The sequence below is a fragment of the Cyanistes caeruleus genome, chromosome 3, assembly GCF_971803275.1.
Source record: "Cyanistes caeruleus chromosome 3, bCyaCae1.hap1.1, whole genome shotgun sequence".
Lineage (NCBI taxonomy): Eukaryota > Metazoa > Chordata > Aves > Passeriformes > Paridae > Cyanistes > Cyanistes caeruleus.
The window spans coordinates 33,117,399-33,132,997 of record NC_141703.1 but is presented as its reverse complement, the minus strand read 5'-3'; the positions used below and the strand labels follow the sequence as shown (position 1 = coordinate 33,132,997).

General features: G+C 41.7%; 1 protein-coding gene across 5 annotated transcripts in view; it reads left to right on the top strand.

Moving 5' to 3' along the window:
• Window positions 1–5,574: 5,574 nt before the first annotated feature.
• CYFIP1 (cytoplasmic FMR1 interacting protein 1) overlaps window positions 5,575–15,599 on the top strand; it is a 74,764-nt gene continuing 64,739 nt past the window's right edge. Inside the window, exon 1 of one of the 5 annotated variants that reach the window (XM_086880642.1) lies at window positions 5,575–5,852. The gene's annotated coding sequence lies outside the window, so the exon portion shown is untranslated. Of the gene's footprint in view, window positions 5,853–6,667; window positions 6,791–14,894; window positions 15,104–15,599 lie in introns of those variants that run through there. The other 4 variants (XM_086880645.1, XM_086880647.1, XM_086880643.1 and 1 more) reach the window with 4 other exon arrangements.

The following is a 15,599-nucleotide window of genomic DNA, read 5'->3' as shown; positions in this document are numbered from 1 at the left end:
TTAATTAGTTTGCAAATTTTACTTATTTTATGTGAAAGACCGTATGAGATTTTGCTGTTTCACCCAATTTCCTGCTTAGGGATTAATGTTGCATTCTGCAGAGAGACTTCTTTGCATTTTGTAGACAAGTGATGCCTGCGTGCTGTTTATTCAGCCAGCTTCCAAGATTTGCTCATCTCTCATCACAAAAGCACAGTGGAAAATCTGGCTCTGGAAACATTTACTGATTCTAGTCATGGACATTTATCAGTGTTTAGCTTTCTGTGTGTCAGTAGTACTTGGCTGACAAATTCCCTTCAATAAGTCAGTCTTACGATATTCCTTTTTCTTCAGAGCCACAGGAAAAAAAACCAGGTTCTGTCTTTTAGAGTGCATGCCCTGGGATGCCACCAGAACCTTTCCATCGGTCCCCTGGCAGTTGTTAAGATGGTTATTTACCTGTTAGGAGAAAAAAAGGTTTTTACATGAGATATGTGGTATTTTAGCTGTTTATTTACTCAGATTTCCTTGTAACATTTTCTATTTTTTTTACAAAGGAGTGTTGTTACTTGGATTCTGTCCTGAATATGCTCCTTCTGGACATTTTGACCTTGTTTTCAAATTCCTGCTTTTGTCAGTTATTTCTGAATTGATTTGAATCTTAACTTTTGGATACTTTTGCTTTTTGTTAGAGGAGACACAACATTTGAATATGCTTTACTTGCACTTCCAGAATTTCAAGTAAGCAATTTTGGAGATTTTAGTAAAGGTGTAATCTATTCTATGTGTGTATAGATTTAAAGGATTTCTGCCATAGTCTACTGTTTTGTGAATTGTCAAGTTTAGCTAAAGGAAAGCATAAAATACCCAGCAAAGCATGTAGAAACAGAACTTTCTAAGCTTCTGGGGTATAAAATTTTTTGGAAAAGAACGCGCTCCATTATTGGATGCTGTCACAATTTCATTTCTACCTTTATTTTTTCTCATTAACTTCTGGATGTAGTCTTAGCAGAGTTGCAGCATAGAAGCCCTTATCTGACTCGTTACTTTTCTTTCTTTATTTTTTCCTGTGGGCTTCTGTTATCTCTAGGCCACATTTTAGCACTGAGTTCGTAAATTCACCAGTGCTTTCTTTGCTGTCTATTTTTAATAACCCCTAATTAACCACTGGGTCGTTGAGGACCTTTGCTTGTGTCAAACTCTTGATAAAAAAAGTTAGCAACCAGTTGTTGATTGGATGGTTTCCATGGGAGCATGGATTAAAGATAGCAATGCTAAATTACTGGCTGATTAAAAATATAAAATATTCTTCTGACGTGCTTTTTATTCTTACTAACTAAAGATTTGCAAATTTTTCAGCTTTCTTCTTGTACTACTTTGCACACTTAGAGAAAAACCTTTGCTCACTGATTGCATTAGTGTTTGCTGGCTGTTGTAGTGTTTTGTTGCTGTACTGCGCATTGATTGCTGGGAAGGCTGCACAGGATCACAGGTCTGAGGGCCTAGAGAGCTAATGAAGTTACCAGGAATAAAGAGACAGGGCTGGAGTGTGGGGGCAGAATTGTCTAACATACATGCTCTGATTTCTGCATTGATGTCCTGCATGAGGAAAATTCATGTAATTTGTAATAGGATCAAGAAAGGATTTAACAAGTGTTATTGTCTGTGAGGGAGTTGGGAGGGCTCTGGGGTGGTTTGGCAGCACAGTGTGCAGCAGGTTTGGAAAGCAGACTGGGGGGACATGGGCCTGTTTTATACACATAAAGAGTTACATCCCTATGAGTTAACAATAGAGCCTTGGTCTAGTGTTTCAGGGAGCTGGAAAGCAGAATTAGGGAACCCTGCTTGGTCAGATCCCTTTCAGATGGTGTCACTCAACACTAGGAGGGATATGGGAACCAGAGAGCTGCAGGTGTCATCATGTGCTAATAAGTATTTATGAATATGTAGCACACCTGCTGTTCTCAGCTGTGCTTTTGGCAGGACATGGGCACTCAGGAGTAGGAATCTGGCTTTTCCTGGAATTAAAGATAGGTATGAGTGGCCAGATCATTGCATTTGTGTAAGGCCTTGTGAAGTGGAGGGCTCATAATAGGAGTTAACTGTTTAAGTAGCTGGTGTAGGCTTCCTGCAGTGGGTCAGGTTCTCCCTTTGCTCATTGTGACTTCTGAGATGCAGCTTTAGGTTTGGTCTCTTCTGCTTAAGCTCTCCCAAGTGCTGTCCTCTTCATAGATGGCTATCTCCTGAGAGCTGAAACAATGCATTTCTCTATGTAGTGTGGAACCATATAATATTTTTGTAGCCTTACTGAGCTTTAAACCTTTTGCCAGATACACCACCAAGTCTGTGTTGACTTGCAGTGTGAAAAATCTTGTCCAGTTTTTTAGAGTATGGACAGATGGCTGATATGTTGCCAGAAGTTGGATTTAATTTTTAAACTGATTTGTAGACAGTTACCAGCTTTCTTGTATGATGTCCTGTTCTTGAGGTCATTGGGACCATTACCTATCATGATTTTGTAAATACCTTTCTGTCTCAGGTCATGAACTCAGCAGGTAAGAAAAATTAAATGAATAGCTAGATATGTTGTTAAGCTTAAACACCAAAATATTTGCAAAACCAGAGAGTAACATCACCACCTTAGGCACAGTAGACCACAAGATTCCTGTTGAAGTTCTCAGGTTGCTGTGGAATGAAACTCTTCTGTGTAATCCTATGGGATCCTGGAAAAGATTCTTTCATTGCCTTTGGATAAATACTTAAAAGCCCAAAGAAGAAAAGTAAAAATAAAGTGAAATTATGTAGAATTCAGGAAGTAGACCTGTAGCTGTCCTGCAGCATAGGGCCTTGAACAAAGGTTTTGCCTAGTCTTCAAACAATTGATTAAGCTTGTTACTACCATATTATCTGATACTTGTGTGGTTTTGGTGCAGGGTACATAAATTGCCAGGAGCATGATACATTACTGTTGCAGATCTTCCTAAAGGTGGTTGACAGGCATGGGTTAAAATCAGGGTTATTCCACCCAATAAAGGATCTCAAAATGCCAGTTAGTCTGGCCTGATGAAAACCACACCTAACTTCCAGAGGCTAGGATATCAGTTAGTGAATTGGATTGATTTGGAATATGTAGATACATGTATCTTTAGCTACACCTAGAAGGTCTGTATTCAGTGTAGCAGGGATCATTGAGAAGGACAAATACAGTAGAGGGAGAAGAAGGTCATGGAGACCTCCTGAACATCTTTAATCAAGTACTGTCGTTGCACTACTTAAGTTCCACTTAAGTTTCCACAGAAAGAGCAGGGAGTTCTGAGGGCATTGCAGAATTAAATCAGGCATCTGGAATGGTATTAGGTGGCCTCACTTAAAATGGTTCTGATAGGCATGCCACATGTTACATGAGACCATAGGCTTTCAGATGGCAAAATGTCTAATTCCTATATCAAATAATAGAAAAAAACAACACAGATCTTGAGTAGCTGTGTACCATAATCTACTTTTTTTTATATGATCTTATGGGTTATTATAAACTGATGTATAGGAATGCTAATAAAAAGCAGATTGCCTCAGCAGTGGGGAAGCAGCTCCTTTGCCCAGTCAGGTATTTAGATGAAGATAGCAAGATGTGGGACATCAGCCAATCCTTAGGACAAGCTGTTGTTTCCTGGACAGGATGGTGGTGCTTGGCAGTCTTGCTTTCATACAAAGCAGCACTTCCTGGCACTAGCTGGCTTTCAGCAAGTAGGGGAGCCACAGTGGTGGTCTAGCTTGGGACAGACTGGAAGACTATGAAGTATTGCCCATGTGGGGTCAAGCTGGTGTTGATCAGATCTCATGGGGAGCTTCTGACTTTGCTGTCCTTGCTGCTCTGTTGTGGCCCCGTAACAGATGTGTCTCACTGCTGACATAAGCCAAGTGGTTGCATTAAGACAAGGCTGTTCTGAATTTGCACTTGCTCAGGACAAGGAAACAAAACTAAGCCTGCATTACAAAGGCAAGTAATTTACTTCATCAAGCTCCTTGTCCCATGCAGAGTTTTTAGAAAAGGGCATAGGATGGACAGCATCCTATGGATTGGAGACAATCAGGTGTCATGTTAGAAACGGAAGGATCCAGCTCTGGTTGTATATTACACATTTGCTTGAGCTGGGTTAAAAAGTTAGGCTGATAAGAAGCTGTGATGGTTGAAAGGAATTGAAATGAATTAATTTGGTATATACACTCAAGATGTTTACGAATATATACAGACAGAGAAGAATAGCAGCCATGTCCTAAAGAATTGTTTCATAGAAAAGACTGTGTTCCAGTATTAGGAAAAAACATGGCTATGAGGATGTGTCTGATATGATGAAATAGTAATGTTAACGTCTTGCAATGATGCACAACTTCTCCACAAGCTGTGGAAATTGTTGATGATATGGAAACTGTTGAATAATTGGATTGGGTCATACTTGAAATAATGAAAACTGGAGGTTTAGCATCTTATCCCCGTTCTTCACAGTCTTTCTTTTAGATGCTGTTACAAAACAATTATTTAAAGAAACTTGAGGCAGTGCGAACTTTTTGAGGAAAAACCCAACTACCAATAATTGAAGTAAAACACTCTTCTGTTCTCAGCACAAAAATCATATTGCACAGTGTCCCCTGAACAGCTGTTGAAAACAGAGCCTTAGAAATGCTTGCTTTGGCAACAGTGTGTAGTCTGATTATGATTAGAGAGTCTTGTCAAGAGTAAATAAAATGTTGGATGCAACTTAAAGTAGACAAATACAAGCAATACAATCAAAAGTAAGTTTTGATGAAAAAATGTTTGGAAGTTCCCATGCTCTTAGGTGACTATTCCCTATGTGGAGTAGTTTGTGAATTCCCTCTGCCATAAAATAGTGGCTGGAAAGTGCAATTTTGAGAAGCGTCCATGAAAAAGAACAGTTTCCGTGAAAAATAAAAGGGCAGTTTGATTTTGTGGTGCAGTGTGAAGTTCATTAGATGGAATCTTGAACAAGTAAAGCTGAACTTCAGTGGGAGAACACTGCATGGAAAAAGTAAGAAAACTTTAAAATGGGAAACTACGTATTTTTGATGTGGTTTTTACAGAAAAGTTAGTGGGAAGTTGTCAAATAGCAACTTGCCGATTTTTTATGGTTTTGCTTTTAATTAAGTCTGGTTGTTTCGCATACAAACACCACAGGTATGAGCACTCTGCAGGATGTATAAAGGTTTTTTCTCCCTCACGCGATCCCTTTTGATTTTTTAAGGTTAGGTTTTTCATCCTTACGGCTGGTGTCTTTCCCTCGCCTTGCTAGCAGAGTTGTGAAGTGGGAAGCCCCTCCACTGACCTGTTACTGCCCGCCCCGGAGCCCCTGGGGCGCTGGTTTTCTCTGCGGACGCCGGATTGTACCGTCTGGGTTTGTACGAGTGGGCACGGCCGACCTGGGCGTAGGTTTGTGTTCCGAGAGACAGATTGCCCCGTGTACAGGGCGTAGGAAGAGTCGCTTTCATTAAAAGCACAGGGCCGGTCCGGGACGCAGCTCCGCCGCCTGCAGCAGCTCCGGGAGTATTCCCGGCTCCCCGGGAGGAGGAGGAGCTGGAGCCGGAGCCTGCAGGGGGCGGGAAGGGGCGGCAGGTTTGGGATGAGGCGGGAGGAGGAGGAGCTGGAGCGGCAGGAAGGGTGTTTCCCTGCGCAACTCCCGGCTGAAGTGAGTCAGACAGGAAACTCCCTGCCAGGCGCGGCCCAGGAGCGGAGCCGCCGGGCCGACGCGACCCTCAGTGGCCGGGCCGAGCGGAGCCCCCGGGCGGGCGGACAGACAGACAGACAGACGGGCTCCTCCCGCCACCGGGCAGCGCCGCTCCCGGGAGCCGGCGGAGAGCGGGTGAGCAGCGCATCCCGGGGCCCCTCCGGGCGCCTTCGCCCCCTCCCTTCAATTCGGGCTCTTCGTCTGCGGGGCCGGGCTGCTCCGTGCCCCCGCTGCGCCCGTCTTGCGCAGCTACTCTTACTGGGGGGTTGTTTATCCCGCACCCGGTGTCTGGTGCTCCCCGGAGCTGGGAGGTGCCGCGGGGGTCCCGCTGCTCGGGCGGTGCCCGCGGGCGCGGCGGGCAGAGCCGTGCGGAGCCCTGGCCGGGCGCTGCGGGCAGGCGGCCGTGCCCTCAGGCGGGTTGGGTCCCTCAGTGGCGCTTACCCAAAAGCCTTTTTTGGTTTTTATTTCTGGGTGTAAGGTTTAGCTTGTTCTCTCGCCTGCTTGGCCCGTGTGTCTGCAACGCTCGAGTGGTCGGAGTTCTGCCTCCTAGGCTGTCTTGGAGTGGGCTAGATGGAAAAAAAAAAAAAGTAAAAAGCTCTGTGCAGGTTCATCCCACTCGTCAGAGGAAATAGTGTCTGTCTAAGGACGTGGAATAACTTCCTCACGAGGAACTTGAGAATTATCCAGTAAAAAATAACTCTGTTGTTAATGACAGCAGCACTATAAGCTTGAAAATGACCAGATGGATGATCTGCAATCCCATCCCTCCTGTATAATGAGAAAAGGTGAAGACAGACATGCACTTCATCTTTCTGAGTATTCCTGTAGTTCACCAACATCTCTGCTAATTATTTGCCTTTCAGTAGGCTCTCATTGCTTTGATTTTTATTCCTGCGCCGTTTGATGGCAGGATGGAGTAGCATTTAGACATGTAAATGGTTGTTTGTGCCAGGAAGGCTGTTGGGAGGAAGTTGTCTTTGTGGGATGTAGCCAGGCTGCCTGAAGTGCTGGCTGGAGAGCGAGTATTGGAGGAGGAGGAAAGCTAGCTGGAGGAATTTCTTCTTAATTAGAAGGTCAGGCTTTTCTGTAAACTGTGGGAAATGGAAAGCTTAGGCTAATGAGCAGCTCCAGTCCTTACTGCATTCCGGTTACTTATTTGGCATAACTTTATTATAATCAGCTTACTGAACATGTACATATGCTGTGTTGTTGGGTAGTGTTTTCTTCAAAATTGAGTTTCTAATAATATTGTAATGCAATTCATCAATCTCTGAATTATGTTTTTATTAATGGTACTTAAGGCATTTTATGCTCTGAAAGTGTCTGAGCTATGTGATAGAAAAAACATTGCTACTCTTTACTTAAATTCTGATTCTTAAATTAAGTGGGACTTAAATTAACTTTTACTTTTAAAAAAGTGTTGGTTTTTTTTTTTAACTTTTGTAAACACAAAGTTTCTCCTGTTCTATTGTAAAAGGCTCTTTAAGCTTTCTCAGGCAACTGGTCTGTGAAGTCTGGCTGGTATAGGCAGCCAGTTGTCTCTGTATCTGCCAGGAGGGAGGAGGAAGAATTTGGAAGTCTGTACAGCATTGGGAAGGCTTAACCCCAGTATCATCAAAGATTGTTTGGCTTGCCCTCTAAAAAGCATATGTCAGTCTTTCTTTGTAGCAGCTTAGATTTTTATTTTTTTTTAATAGGGACTATGTACTTGATGGAATATCTCTAATGTACTTTGGTTTTCAGGTTGTCACAGCTAATTTATGTATTCTGAGAATAAACCTCTCTGAGTCTTAGAAAAACACCCAAATACTCTCTTCCTCCCCCCCCAAACACCCAGATACTCTTCCCCCTGCCCCAAACATCCCTGCTTGAAGATGGGAAAGACTTTGTTTTATTTATAGGTCTTGGGTTTGTCAGTTTCTTTTGAGGGTCCTGATGTGGAAGTGGTCTATGAATTATTCTCATCTCTGCTAATTTAAAATTTCTCCCATAATAGATATCACAGTGTTTAAACTTAAAGGGAGGTAAATATCTAAGTTGTTTAATTTTTTTTAAAAAAATATATGTTATAAGAAAGGGAATGTTCTACCAACAATTCAGACTTTTCAGTTTTTAGCTTCTGGATGTGTGACTTACAAAAAAAGCTCATTTAGTTAAATTTAGTTTCATTAAAAGTCCTTTAGTTATGTACCTGTAATATCCAAAGTCTTCATTAACAAAATTCTTGTTTCTTCAATTTGCCTTAGATGGAAATTGTCCTCTGGCCTTAAACCAACAGATTCTCTTGGTCCATTATACTGACTTTGTAGCATAATTAAGTAACTACCAGAAATCTGTTCCAGCTATGTGTTCCATGTTAGATGTTTGTTTGATATACTCCTTAAGTTTTGTTTAGTGCTTTGTTTATTCATTCTGGGAGAGACTTGTCTTGGAAGGTGGCTTGTTCCCAATGGTAGGTTTTAAAATCTTGCTGTAACTATCAGAATCATCTGATTTTTATTTTTACTTTTGTTTCTTGAAGATTTCCAAGATATTCAGGTTGAGGTGGAAATTTCAGAGTGGTTGGAATTGAGCTGCAAGATTGGAAGAAAAAGATGAAACAAAAAATCCCCACAGAGCTCTTTTTTGTGGAAATAGTTTTATTTGTCCTCCAGCCTGAAACTGCTAGAACTGCTTGCAATGCTATACAGGAGAAAATTAATTTTAATGCAATTTCCATGCCTGTTTATGTGCATGTCAAGTGAGTTTCATTTTGCAGTTTTTGCCCTCTGTTCTCTGGGCAAGTTCTTCAAGTGGTTTCTTTGCTGTAAATGAGTAAAGTAAGTAAAATACAACAAGTAAAGTGAACTTGAATGCTGGGCAGCAAATTTTACCCTGCTGAGTCGGAAGTCAGCCGTGCAATTGACTTCACTGCTTTGGAAACAGTGACTGTGTGAGATTTTGAATTTCCACTGCTTACATATCTTAAAATAACTTCAGCTACTATGGCAAGCCCCAACTTAATAAGCAATTATGCTTGAATCAAGTTAAGTGCTTGTTTACCTAGGGATGCTACAGGAGTTTGGCACAACCCAGGCGTGAGTGGCCAGTGAACTGGTTCGAGGTGGATCCATCTATGCGAGTGGGAATGGGATTGATTTAAAGAGTCCTGAGCTTCCCTGTGAACGTGTTCTCAGGGATGAGGTAAATGTAACAGGTTTGTAAATTTTTGATATCTGTAGAACATATACCTTGTTACAAGTGGCCTCTGGCTGACTTTACTCTTGAAGGGCATCTTGCTACTCTTTGGCTACATTGTTATTTGTATCTAGAACAAATAAAGCCACCAACCCTTGTCCTGGTTTTTATGCAGAACTGAGAAAGTAAAATGAAAGAAGGACATTTTGACATTGTGACATATGACTGTATACCTACAAAAACTCACAGCTTGGTAATGGTGCTTTATATTTTAAAATATATATATGTCAGTTTAGGGTTCTTTACTGCACGTCTGCCCTTAGAAGCTGACATTAGTAGGGCTCGGGGGCACACTTTGCTGTGTAATACTGATAACAGAGTGCGTATTGATTTGCTTTGTGAAAACGTAATTCCATTAATCCACATCACTGCCTTTCTGGTGGTAAAACTAATGTATGATGTATTGATGAGACTTGCCACAAGAAGACAGAGGTTGCAAAACAGCAGTTAATCTTTCTATCTCTTGGCACCAAAAATATTATATGATACTTAGGGTAGCTCTTTATCTCTTGTAAACACACTGGCAAAAATCCTGAAGCTTGTTTTCTTTGTAAGATTGAAAAGATCTTCTCTGTGTTAGTATGTACTATTTACTGTCTACCTCTATTATGTCTCTAAATATATGTGCACTCATAAATGTGTGTGAAAATCCTGTATTCACACACTTCAGTGTTTTGGGGGAAAAGTGGCTATCTTGGACTTAAACTGTAAAAAGTAGAGTTGTGGTAAAGGTTGGTATGGCACAAATAATCATCAGGCATTTGCCATCTCAGAAGAAACCCCCTTTCCCTCAGGCTGACCATCAGCAGACAGCAAGTGAATTTATAGCTGTGTAGCCTTTCTGCAGAAAGACCATTGTGGGAGAGGTAATTTAAGATTGTGGGCAGGCGAGTTGAGCACAGATCTGGCTTGGGGTGTTGGAGAGCGAGCCCATCTCTCCAAGCCTTCCCAGCTGGTGGTGGTCCCTGCTTCTGAGGAGCAGCACTTGTGTTCTGCTGCTCTGTCCCTTCCCCACATTTTCTGTAGCTGTTTCATTCTGCCAGACCTCTGCTCCTGCTGGAAGGGATGGGGTGAGGGCAGGGCATCAGTCTGATGGTGAGCTCAGGGAGGACTCTCAGGGTAGCAATTTGCTAAATTTGCTGCCTGCTAGGCACCCACTGTGTGGGACTTAGCCAGCTGTGCTCTGCTGTGGATTTGCAGCCCCCTTAGTCATTATGTGAGGTCCCTGCTGTACTCTTCTCAAAGACTACAGAGAAGTAAAAATCAGGTCTAACACGTGTGGAATGGGCACTCCTGTTCTTGCTTTCATCAGAGGTAAATGCCAGGGCAGCAGGCTGTGGTGCCCTCCTTTTCCTGGTTTGTGAGTGCTCCCAGCTTACACAGTGGTTTTTTTGTGGGGTGAACTTGCCTAATTTCTCTTTGCTTGAGCCAAATACTGGTAGTATTTAGTATTTTATTATAGTTTAACAGTCTATCTTTCGGCAAGCCTTTCACATGGCTGGTTTTTGCAGATCTGCTTTCTGGCAGTGTTGGTCAGGAGGTAATAGAGTGACAAATAAACTTTTTTAAGCCAATAGTTGTGCATTTGGTGAAAAAAAAATTGCCATCCCTCCTCCCCTCCATCCACTGGAAGGCATCTTAAGAATTCAGGCAGTGTAGAGACTTACACTTACTAGATGACACTCTGCAAATGATTAGCAGGGTTGAGTCTCAGTAATGTTCTTATGAATTACTATATTCTAAAGTAAAAGGAAAAAAAATAACGGCACTTTTGGTTTTAGAAACTAACATTTAAAAACCAGTACTGGTTTTATATTAGGATATGAGTCTCAAGAGTTGACATGCTTAGTAGTGATTCTAGCTGTGCAAATGACACAAGGTGCTTTTGGAGATTGCTTTATACACTACACCTATACAAGAGATTTGTTTCCAGGGTTCAGATAAAAATATGTTAGTGCTATACTTCATTTTAAAATACTTTAATTTCTGGTAGGGACATGGACACTTTGTTGGCAGGAAATAAAAATGCTGTTGACCTGAAGCTATTTATAGCCTTCTTTCAGTATAACTCTAATTCTTTTAAGTGGGTTCAGTGATATAAAATCAATAAGGAGAGTGCAGTGAATTATAGATTCTGAGTGTGAAGTTCAGGCAAACTGTCGTGACACATGCCTCAAGATAGATGTGAATGCTTGTTAGGTGATATCTGAAGCAAAGCTTTGGATGAATTTTCACTGAAACTGCATATTTTCTTGTATAAAATGCTACATATGGTGAGCTCTTTCTGAGGAAAAAGAGAGCTTAAGAAACTAAAATTTATTTTTTTGTTGTTTTCTCTTCTACTTTGTCCGGTACTATTTCCTAGGTTTTTTTAAGAGAACTACTAAATGATGATTTACTTCTTGTCTGATTCCCTCTCTCCTCACAGAAATGCACATAATGATAGATTTTTTTAACAGCTTCCAAAGTCTGGTTGGTTTGGGGTTTTTTTTGTTTTTAAATATTGTAATTTAGCAAAAATTGTAGATTATTTTACTGATTTAGATAATAAATAAAAAGCTACTTTTAAGTGTGGATTATACAAATTGGCATAAAATATCTTCCAACTTACTCTTCACAGATGAAGCTGTGTAATTTTTTTTAACTGAAAGTGGAGAGTGTTGTATTGTTGACTTACCAAGTACCTACAGGTATAGAGGAGTGGAAATGACAGCAAACAACCTCCCTTTCAGACTCATTTTATTGAAGCCTTTGTTCAATTTTTAAACTTAAAATAAAGCAACACTGAAGCCAGAGCTTCAGCTGCAGGCTTGCATTCAAAGAACCCACTGGATTTAATTAATGCCTGTTGTGTCATTGGAGGACATATGCTGTAAGATGGAGCTGGATGCAAAATGCAGAGGCACTGTGGCAGGGAGACCTGGAGAGCTGTCCCTGCCTGGACAGCTGCCCCAGCAGTGGTGTGGTGGGTGTCATTCCCACAGGCAGGGTGTTACCAAGCAGAATCCCCTGAGAAGCTGTAAGACTGACCCTGAAGCAACCATCTGTGTAACCGGACTAAGGCAGAGAATGCTGTCCTCCCCCCTCCCCTGAGAAAACAATGTTGTTTTCCTTTATTTCTCTCTAGTCTTGTGAAATAGAAGTACAGAACTCACATGCTTTATCAGGAACTGTAGTGATAGGACAAAGAGTAATGGGTTCAAACTGAAAGAGATTAAATTTACCTAAAAGATGTGGAAGAAATTCTTGACTGTGAGAGTGCTGAGGCACTGGAACAGATTGCCCAGAGAAGCTGTGGGTGCCCCATCCCTGGGAGTGTTCAAGGCCAGGTTGGATGGGGCTTTGAGCAGCCTGGTCTAGTGGAAGGTGTCCCTGCCCAAGGCAGAGGGGATGAACTTTGTATGGTCTTTAAGGTTCCTTCTATGAGTCTAAATAAACAGTTTGTCTAAGGCTGATGGGCTGTGTTGCTTAGATGGAGATCTGAGGACACCAGGCTCTTATCTTTCTCTCCATCTTTGAGGCTCATCTCTTTTACCTGTACTGAGTCTTCCATCTGTGGTGCTCAGTTCGCCCATCCCCAGCTCCATCCAGCCCATGTACACAGGTGTGCCCTTTTAGTTAAAGTACCAGCACTCTCCTTACACCAGACACAAAGGGCAGCCACTGAAACCCATGCTGAGCAGATGTGAGCAATCTGTGATGGAAGACTTCATCCTGAGCCATGCCAGGCTAATTCCATGTGAACTTGCTCTCCTTTCTCCTTTCTGGGGTGGTTATTGCTTTTGCTGCTCCCTTTCTCATTCTTTGCAGGATGTTCACAGTGGGACTGTTGTCTTTGCTAAGCAGTGAGAGATCTTTTCACAACTGTAGCTGTAGTTTTCACATGCTTTAAGTGCTGTGCTTCAGTGCTGTGCTTCTGTACTGAACTTTAGTCTTATCCAAAGCACTGCTGTGCAGCCTTGCTTCCTACCACCCGTGCAGCAGCAGGATGAGGAACAGAAGTACAGAAGAAATGCATGTTGAGAACAGCTGCAGGAGAGAGCAGCACCAGCAGAATGCAAAAATGAGTGTGGAGGAGTGAACTGTGTGAGAGGAAAAGAAAGCAAAAAAGAGAAAGGGAGGCAGTTGGTCAGGAAGGTGAAATGGTGCAATTCAGAAGTGAGACTATTAATGGCAAGGAAGTGTAGCAAGACAGATCTCAGCATACCTAACCTAGAATGAGACAATGCTTGAATCTTTAACTTCATTGCAGTCTCAAGAGAGGCCAAATATTGCAGAAGGGGGTTCCTTCTGTATATTAGTTAGTTCACTCAGAACTAACTCAGTTCTGTGAGAATTGATTAGTAAATCAGCACAAACCCTCTCAGCCATCTAGCCCCATCAACAGCAGATTGTTTTTAATTTTACATTTGTGACATATCTTGGGCTTCAGACTTAGGTTCACAGATAAAGCAAACCAGACAAAACATCTCTGTGAATTCTTGTAGCATAAGTGCCATTGCAGAGGTGGGCTGCGTGCTGCAGGACAAACTTGAGAGACAGGCCCTCCATTCTTGTTCATCTAAGTGAGATACTTTTGGAGGAGATTTTAGAGGCTTAGGCTTCTCCCATGCTATCATAAGGGATTCTCAAAATAAGTGGAATTAACAGAAATATTTTTTTCATTTTTGAAGTATGTGCATCCTCTGCTTGAGCTTCCTACAGAAGTATAGCATATCACCCTATATTTTAACATCAGTTAAAATCAAGTGGTATCTTCTAAAGCTTCAAGATGTGGAATGATGCTGCAGCTGCATAGTACTGGGCCAGCCTGCCCTTCAAAATACTTGGTTGTTATTGCTGCATCATCATCATCCACTGCAGATGCTGCTGCTGTAGAATTAGTATGTGCTCATCCATGTGCTCCGGCTGGCTGCTAACATGGCAGAAAAAGATAAATACATCCTTGTGGTGCCTTGCTAGCTCTAGTGGCTCTAGCCTGGTGCTATGGTGCAGGAGTGCTAAGTTTGCACTGTGTTGTCTTGTTGTGGGAGAATTTCTTACTGATGCTGTAAAAAGGAGTAGTTAGTAGATACACATGTGGTGGCAGGCATCAGGAAAGGCAATTCTGGACTACCATGACTCACCAGTCTTGATCTAGACTTCATCCAAAGAGCCTAAGACTCCCTTGTTCCTAACTTGCTGTGATGATAGTAGAGTGTCAGACCTTCCTTTTATTGGAAAGTGCTTGAATTCATCCAGGATTTTGGAAAGAGAAGTTGCTTTGACCAGCAAACCAATTGTCCTCTTAGTCCTGGTGGTCAGTGTGCCAGCAAGCCATTTCAGCTCTATGACAGCATCCTTAGCAGTGCTGTCCTTCTGGCCTTGATTATCCTGTGGGAGGAATGGTACTGACTCACTGAAGTGTGGCTTTTAGGTTGCATTAATGGTGCTGCTGTTGCTTACTGATTCTGCCCAGGATTCAGTTTTCCAGGTGATAAAATTGGTGTATCACTGAGCACTCCAACCTTGCTTGTACAGTCATAGCACAGGCATTGCTTTTGTAAAGAGATGGAAGGGATGGGCATTGCTTAAGAAAAATCCATGCTATTAGCCTCATGTTCTTCTCCCAGTCTATGCCTACTTTTGGAAGCATATAGTTATTGTGAGCCATATCACCCTATAGGAATCTAATATTAAACTAATTGTCTCTATTATATGGCTGTTCTTCTGGGACTCCAGTGATGTTTGGATGGGAAAATACAGTGCTGGAATTTTTTTCTCTTTTTCACATATAAGCCTTTTTTAAAATTCCATTTGCAGATGTATTTTTGAAAGCCTAACAGTATGTCAAATCTGTTGCACAAAGGACTGTCAGCTGCTGTTTGCTTTCTTCTGTCTTTTACTTTAATCAGGCGGGCCAGTAAATGATGTGAAAAGCATTTTTCTTTGCTCCTTCAGCTTATGCAAATCTGTTGCTTAGGAACGGAAAGGAGCTCCAGTCCCAGAAGGAACATCTTAGGCTGATCTGCTTGGCAAAAAGGCAGATTGTGCTGTCCAGAGCACAGAAAAAGAGCATTCAAACAGAGAAGATCCATCGTGTTGCTGTTCTCTGAAGTGCTTTAGCTATCAGGGTGTTAAAATGTTTTCTGCTCAGTCTGGATTGGTAGGTAAGGAGTTGAATGACTGAGGTGTTTGAAATTTAGTTGAAATAGAACTAAAAGAGAGTTTTTGAGAGAGATCTTGGAGGTTTGAAATAAAAATGAATATTTTCCTAATTGCTGTGCTGTTCTTGGAAGAGAAAGTCTGTTCCTTTTGTTCTCTTTCCATTACAAAGGCCCTTTGTGATTGGAATCTCATGGTTTAAATCAAATAGGAACATTACACAGAATACTGAATCAAATTTTCGTAATAGAAAAATTATTTAGTTCATTTTCTGCAATCCAGTAGCATAGAAAAATGACACAATGGGGCAGAAGAAACTTGAAAATGTTGTGTTGCTATAGGGATAAAACTTAACTTCTGCTGCTGGGCTGACCAATTCTATTCTTGTGGGAATGTTGTCATAAGTTGCCATGGAGTTTACTGGGGTTGGTCCTGAAGACCCCATTTCAGCAGGCCAGTCAATCATCTTTTTAAATATACTTTCATTTTAATTTCTTTCCT